The sequence below is a fragment of the Nothoprocta perdicaria genome, unplaced genomic scaffold, assembly GCF_003342845.1.
Source record: "Nothoprocta perdicaria isolate Ctin4 unplaced genomic scaffold, notPer1 scaffold_285, whole genome shotgun sequence".
NCBI lineage: Eukaryota > Metazoa > Chordata > Aves > Tinamiformes > Tinamidae > Nothoprocta > Nothoprocta perdicaria.
In genome coordinates this window covers 1-8,688 of record NW_020455516.1, presented here as the reverse complement: position 1 = coordinate 8,688, position 8,688 = coordinate 1, and positions in this window count along the sequence as shown.

Here is an 8,688-nt window from a genome sequence, read left to right as displayed (position 1 = left end):
TCTAAAGCATAAAGTAACTATTCTAGTTACTTTATGTCTGAAACATCCCACTTTAGGGGGTCCATGTCAGTAAACTGAAACACAGTATGCTAGAAGCACATGTGCAAGTTCCTAAGTCTCTGCATTTTCGCCCTAAATTAATTTCGCATATGCCATTTTGGTCTTTTCTATCCCAAATTAACCTAGAAAAAAAAAACACAGACAAGCTGCCCCAGTTGAATTTTTCTGTGACACGTCTACCTTGGGACATTTTGTTTTTCCCATCAGTTTAAAATTAGYTCCCCTTAATTTCTGGGGAGAAAAAAACACAGTGCTTTAGACTATGCAGAAAATCTTGCATACTTTGAGGCAAAGACTGAAGAGCAGGATTTCTGCTCCATAAGCAGGAAAGGAGAGAGTTAACATGAAGTGGTCAGAGAACACCTTAGGGGAAAAGAAGGGAAAAGAAGGGAAAAGAGAAAAAGAAAAAGTCTTTTTCCACTTGCCTCCATCCCTGCTACTTTTGCTTTTTCCAACATTGGGCTGCAGTTTGGCCCCCTGTAAAATGAGCCAAGATATCTGCTCACACTGCCATGCAAACCCGGTGCTAAACAAAAACTCACGTTTACCAGAAAGCCACCACCTTGGCTGCTCTCCTCTCTCCAAAATAGCCACTTTCAGAGATCTTTTCATGTTGTTTTTTCCCTACTCATGCATCATCTCAGGGCAAGTGAGACTCCCCCCCTGCAATGGGATGTAGGAGTAGAAAACCAGGAGCTGCTTTGGCACCCAGGCCCTCCTGGAGGTGGCACTGCCACCTGGACACAAGAAGGGAATAAAAAAGGGGAAAAAAATAGATATTTCGAGCATGTTTTACCCCCTTTTAAGCAAGTAATTCYCTGGGGAGGCGGTTTTGAGCGACGGGCAGTGGCGGCAGTTGGCGCAGGCAGAAACCGCCCGGGACTGGTCAGAACCGGTTCCATCCAGTCCCAGGCGGTTCCAACCGCCCGCCCCAACTGCCACACGCGGCTGCTTCGCCCCATAYGCAGCTGTGCGGCCAGCCAAGAGCCCTGAAATGGCCCGTGGGCACCCCATGTCTGCTCTTCCAAGGAGCAGAGGAGCCCGGCAAGAAGCCCAGAGGGGCAGCAAGAGCCCAAGGGGGAAGGAGCCCCCTCTCCTGCGCCATTGCCCCCCAAAGGGGTCCCAGTGCCTGAAGCCGAGGCGAAAAGGAGGCAAGTGGAACTGGGGAAGGAGGGGGAGTGGTGTTGCCTTCAGCATTTGCAAAACTCCTTACATGCTTTTCCTTTGCAATATCCGAAATGGTGATCAGAAGYATGCTAACTGGTAATATTTTAAGCAAAATTGCCCAAATGGGGATGTTTTGCCCCTCTGAGAGGGGTCCCGCTCGGCTGCAGCGCTGTAGCCTCCTCCATGCTGACACGAGAGCTGCTGTGCAGGGAAAAGGGCTTCACTCAAAGCCCATCCAGGTAAATACAAACCGTCTGGTTTGGGTTTGGTTGGTTTGATTTTAATCCAGACCTATCCTCTGAACAGAAACTGCCTCTTCTGGGGAGAATGGCAATCCACGCCAGTCTCCAGCATACACAAAGCTTTGGCCTTAAATCGCCTTTTGGGAGGAAACATCTAAATAATTATATAAATATATATATTATTTTTCAGACAGCGTTAAACTCGATGCTAATTAGGTAAGTAACTCAGAGCCGGTATATTGATACTGAAGTTGCCAACTAGAAAATTAAAGAGGAAAACATCAAACAGAGATGAAACAGAGGACATGGCAACTYCTCTGGATTTAAAAAGAGTATTTTATGATACTGAGTCTTATTGAAATGAAAGATAAAAAATAATGACATCTTACTGCTTTGTGAAAGATGTTCAACAGGATCAAGAATTGTCCTTTGAGGTATCTCCAATGAAGGGGATGGTTATGGGACTTCATTCCCAAACGGTTATTCTGCCATGCAATCCCGTGTAGGGGAGTATTTTCTCAAAGATCCAGTTCTCCTGAGCTTCCAACAAATGTGATCATAAAAATATGTACAATRCAAAAGATTTCTATTATAGGTGAAGATTTCTCATAGGATTGTATTCTCATTGCAAATGTGACAAGAATTGTGAGAAGGCATTAATTAGAAGGCATTAATTGTGCAAGGCATTAATTTATGCACTTTGATTTTTGTTTCATGATGATGGCACATGCACAACAGAAAGATGTAATGAAAAGTGTGTGCATAAGGATATAATGTTCAGGCTGCTTTGCAAGAGCAAGATTAGTAATTTTTTCATACAAATCCCTCCTTCCTTTCTCTTGCAGTGGAAAAATGGTGTAAATGAAACAAGAAAAAGAAGAATTTTTGTTTGTGGTTCACTTTGCTGCTAGACATTGTTACCTTCACTCTGATTTTCTTTTTTCCTTCTCCATCTCCTTTTATACTCAGTAGAAAGAACAAAAATCTAAAAAAGAAAGACTTAAACAATAACACATTATGTATTGTGTACTATATGTCATATTCAAGTGCAAAACATTATATTTAAAATTATAAAATTTTAAACTATAAAAATATATTATATAAAAATATACAAATATATTTTATATAAATTTTATATATAATATATTTATGATGTATTTAATGCATTTATAATATTCTATTATAATAAATTGTTATAATTATATATTTATAGATATATTAATGAAATATAAATAGACATAAATATAATATATGAATAGGTATTTATATATGATATATTTCATAGAAAATACATATTTTAGATATTTTTATAATAAAATTATAAATTTTTTTAGCTGCACGCAAATTTTGTAGAATGTAAAAGAAAATATTTTCTGATTTGGTTCAAATTACCTATAGATGACATGATTTGTCAACACTCTCAACYATAAATGTTTAATATAAATGTACAGGTTAGTTATTGTTCACATTTGAATTGCAAATATGCAAAAACTGCAGCCTAATATTGCCAGTGGTTGTAATGATGCTAATTTTTTAGGATAYAGGAAAATATTGGGTTATGATATTACAGATACCACAGGAGTTGAATGCTTCATACGCTGTGGTGATTTAAGCTGTACAAGTTCAGGCGGTATTTGATAATATTTATATATTATCTATATAGTATATACTATATAGAATCTAGTATAGTGTATATATATATAGTATATTATATTTATATAGATATAGTAGTCTTTTTAAGCTGCCTGAAAATCTCTCTCTCTCTCTCTCTCTCTCTCCAACAAGCACACACAAAAAGGGGCCTTCATCCAACTTGCTTTCCAAAAATCAGGAATTGATAATTGGAAAGAGGTATCTAAAAGACAAACAACCTGCAACAGAACTACAAAGCAGGAGGTTTTGTATTACTGGGTACCTGCTATGCCAAATAGCAATAGGGATGTAAAGCACCATGCAAACAGAGCACACTGGGCTGCAGTGTGTGGTGCCTGCCTTGGGGGAAGGGCATCACTTTCAGTCCTGCTGCTTTTTTATCTCTAAGTCTTAGAGTGTCCTCGAGGAAGGAAGGGTTGTTGTTCCCATTTTCCAGATGAGAAAATTGAAAAGATTTGCCATTGAATAGCTGGAAGGAATAGTRAAAGAGGAAGAAAAGTATTTCTTGTATTTATTTGATTTTTCTATTTGAATGCCTGGGTCTTGCTCTTCTTTAAACTACATAACATACTCCTTTTCAGYAAGGAATTCTAGTGAGCAATGGCTACTATTATATTTTTTTTTCAGAGTAGAAATTACCTTACTGCAAGTACTGTGTTATAATGCTTGCAGAGGTACTAAAACCTCCTAGGTCTTCCTGCATTCTTGGCTTATATCAGAACCTCAGCAGTGTGAGAGGGGCCACAGGTCCATAGAAGCTTGACGATTATGTTCCTGCTAAATGAAGCTCTGCTCAGAGTTCACTGGGGATGCTTAGAAATTAACTAATTCCCAAAATAGGCTTAGGAATGTTGAATAAATTATTAATAATAATTATCAATTTTATTTTGCCATCCAAACATAAATAAAAACATTAAATAGATGATGGTCAATTGCAGCAACTTCAAAATACTATTGCAAATGTGAAAAGCAACAAAGGATAACAAAAATATCTGCCAGGGAAAGACACTCGTATTTACTGCTTTGCAGCTTAAAAATTCCTAGACCAGAATTTCCTGTGTCAGCTCTTCACATCAGCCTAGAGAAGCAGTCATTAAAAAAAAAAAAAAAAATCTTTGCACAATATGGCCATTTTCCTGCCCTGCCCCCTTATCCTCAAAACACATCATAAGCTTCTTAAAATACATATGAATCCTGAGATTGGCTAAAGAAACAAGGAATAAAGGAACAGCTGCTACTATATTCCGAGAGGTTTCTTGTTGCAAGCTTCGAAAGGTAATGTTACCTTTGATCATTATCTTTGCTTTGACGTATTTTAATCCTTCTCCCTAAAGAGATGCAGGGAAGAGAATATAGGATCTAAAATGATTTTGTACCTCCATCTCATCTCATTTTTGTCTGTGTTCTTAAGAGAGTGACAGCAATTGCTACCACAAGAACATTAGTACTCTTATTAAACTCCCCATTTTAAATATTGCCAAATTCTTATGGTAAAATGGATCATGACTGTTTGTTACCAAACCACCACAACCTCACAGCATTTAGATTTCCCCAGGAAGCTCTGAAAATCCCAGCAGTAACAGCTAACAAAACCATCTTTGTTGAGTCTACCCTTTTCCTTGTAATCCAAAAGATGGCTACTACTCCCCAATGCAGCTGGGGTTTAAAGTTGTCACCCAAGAAAGTTAAAAATTACATAGGAGTTTTCAATTGCGAGAGGTGATTTGAGTTTGTAGTAAAAGCGATCTTGTGTTATAGGGGTTTTCTGCAAGATCCCATCTTTTTCTTATTAGGCCTTGTTCCCTTTTGCAGTCTGTGCTAACATCAGCACTGAAACACAAACCATTTTTATGCCTCTTGTTTTAGTGGAGCAGGGGCTTGTGTAATCAAAGCTGGTATGTTAAGGGCACCTGTGAAGCAAGGAAACTTAGTTATAACCACACATTCCCCTCATCCAGATTTCCACAGACATCCACCCAGACTGCACAAGCTGTAGAACATATTGTGCATCTCATTACCAAAGTGCCTGGGCTCTGATCTTCTATTAAACCTGATTTGTTTGCCTCTAAAATACTGCCAGTCTCTTACAGTTTCTGTGTCACTTAGATCACTCTTATTTTCAATAGCTAATTATCTTGTCTCAGCCTACAGATATATTGTTGACCTCTCCTGGCCTGAGCAAAAGCACTACATGCTTTTTTATATTCACAGAAAGCATAGCTAATAAAGTCCAGTATTTCTTTGGGGAAAGGCTGCTTGTTTACACAGAAGATACAAACTGTCCTTTCCCCTTAAACACAGCAAAGCAAATTAAGCAGTTTTTTTCATAGTAAATATTGGGCTTTAAAGCAGTCCCAGCAGAGAGACCTTTCTGGAACTTGCTTTGGTGACATTGATGCATAGCTGAGCCTGGCTGAGCACTCGGCATAGGCTGCATTTATTGCCAGGGCCAGAGAAGTCCTCTTAGGCACTGCTGTTGATCTCTGAATCAGCCGGGACTTTGCTTTGTAGTAAACCAAACTGCAAAAGGTGCTACAACAGCCAGCTAGATTGTACTACTGTAGCCTTTAAGAAAAACACATACAAGAGAAAGATCCTATGTTTTGTAGTGGAACTAAAGATCCTCCAGAGTGAAGGAGAAGGGAAGAGGAAAAGAAATAAGTGATGACAACAGCAGGTCTCTTATTACACCTTGGTTATATGGCTTATGGCAAGAGCAGACAATATTTTTGTGATTAAAACCTTTACTGCTACAGGAAAAGAGAGAACTGAAATTAAAATAGATATATTTTATTAAGTTGGAATAAGAAATGGAACTTTGTTTTCTCCTACCCCAATCAAGTGTCTGAAATGACGGTATCATATTCTCTCTCTCTCTCTCTNACGGTATCATATTCTCTCTCTCTCTCTTTTTTTTTTTTTTTTTTTTTTTTTTTTTTTTAATAGTTTCCTCCCTTCCTCTCACTGCTACAGAATGATGGAAAACATCACCTTGCATAAAAATAGCTTTTATCTACCCAACAGGGACACAAGTGTTGCCTCAGGTAGAGAAGGAATCTGGGCTGGCTCTCTTACAATCATGTACAAAGACATTAAACATGGCCATGGTWTGAGCAGGGAAGATAGCAAAAGATATTCATCTCTTTCTCTTAAACGATCTGTATCCTCTCGTAATGACTGCTGTGTTAAGGTTCATGAGGCAGAAAGGGGCAAAGAAAGAAAATAACTTGTTTCTCAATAGTGATTCTTTTAAGCATGAACTAGAATATTCAGTTTTATCCAAACTGAAGACTTTTAAGGCATGAATAGAAGCAGCCTTCTATGTCCTTGTGGAAAATTGAGATAAAAAAATGCAAGTATGACTACATTAAGAGTGAGACTGGAACTGTTTGAAGATTTTTAGAACTGCAATTTAGAGTTTTTTYTTAATCTCTGGCTTTAATGGGTTTGAGATATGTGACACACTTTAAGGCTATTGACTCTAGCTTCCAAGTATTCGTCTAGGCCTATTCCAAACTTTTGGAAGTTACTGCTCGCATCAAATTGAGATCCTAAAGGCTTTTACTTGAGCTCAAGAAGCTATTCACCAAAACACCCATGCAGCTGAGAACTTGTTATATTTTCAAAAGACACATGGCTTTATTTTCCTGACAAATGGGTGCTCGGTCATGAGGAGAACTAAATGGACAGGGCAGTGGCAGAGAAGATGTTCAGAGAATGAATACTTTGCTTTCAAAAATGAGTCCCATCCATACTGTGCAAGGGACTACKAGATGGAGACATCTGTATTAATTCTGTTTTTTCCTGTTATTTTCTGTTATAATTCTGTTAATGTTCTAATTCTGTTATTTTCACAATATATTGTGCCTAGAGAAAATACCAACTGATGACCTGAAATCACTATCTCTGAACCCACACTGCTTCTCAGATCCAGAAGCTATATAGCTGCTGCTAAATCAGTACTGTCTAAGCAAAACAGAAGGATCTGTGCATGGATTTGGAACAGGGAAAGGGTGATGGAGAGGAAATGGTTTCAGGTTATTTATTCCTTTTGGAAGACAAAAATTGGAGATGCGTGGTAGGCTCATCTGAGAACTTAAGACTTAAATAGGACAATATAGGAACTTTGAACCAAGTAACACTACAAAACCTCGCTTTAATTTAACCTAAATTGATCAAATACATCATATGTCCAAGACCTTTTAAATACTCTAACTCAAGATGTTCTGGACTAGCTATAATAGACATTTGCAATGATCCTGGGTGCATCCCAGGAGGAGGAGTCATTACCTTCTGAACCACTCCTGATGTAATAAAGTTAGTTCTTAACACCCTGTAAGCTGAACAAAGAAAAACTTCTAACAGTTAGTAAGTTTCAGCTCTGTGCCCAGAGTAGYGAATTTTTCTTATGTTTTAGGATTCATTTTATTTGTTTTTCTATTGGTTACTTTTAAGGATAAGGTTTGGAAAGAAGGGAGCTGTCAGTTACATTTTAGAACTTGGTTTTGGCACAGACATTTATTTTCTAAGAAATGCAGTCAAATCTCTCTAAGAATTGATAGGCCAAGGTCAACCTGCAGTCATCTTTGGAATGTAAATATTGTTCTTTAAGTGCTTTAAGAGGAAAACAATATTTCCCATTGAGGGTGCATGCAGAACATGGAAGAATGTATGTAGATACACATGATTATACATTAAAAATAGGCAACAACTGTGACTTTTGCTTTTCATGTCACAGTCTCAGAATCCTTGCCAAAACACAGGTTTTGTGCTATTATGCCTCCATTTCTTTAGAAGTAGCACTGTCTTTTGCCTCCATTTCTTTAGAAGTAGCACCATTTTTGGACAGGTTTGCAATACCTTTGCACTGTTCTTAATGTGTGTGTGGTATTTTAAAAAATTTTAGGGAGCAAAGCATTTCCTAATAAAGAGAAAACAAGCCTTTAAAAAAATTTATAGAAATAGGAAGGGGAAAAAAAATCAAGATTTATAGCTTAAAGCGTTTTAAGAAATGATTGATAAATCAAGAGGATTGTGGGTTAAGTGCAGATAGTGAAATCATCAAAACTAACAGAATCTAAACAGCTATACTGCAAGTAAACCTAGAGTGTAACAACAAATCAATAGGAAATGGACAGTTACATCGTTCCAGTTCATGGTCCTTTAGGCAATGGGCAGTTCCGCCCTTCTGATTCATGATTCATTTGGGAAGTTATATTAATATTGATAGTTCTGTTATCTTCACAGAAGTCATAGAAGATAATGCTGATAGTAATGAGACTAGCAAGAAAAAATCCATGAGAGATGAGGCTCTATCCATCCAATCTTGCCTCGGGCTGCACTCGCACACAATCTGTTAAGTCTCCTTACAAACTGCAAGGTTGGAGTGCCACAGAGTCCCGAGGACAAAGATGATGAATAGGACCCACAACTTCTGCTACAGATGTAAAGTTCTAAATTTCTTTTCCTCCAACTCTCAAAAATGAGACTCAGGTGGGGAGATGATCATTGTCACATTCCAAGTACATTGATTCAGTTAAATATTCAAATGGAATTCCATTCCACC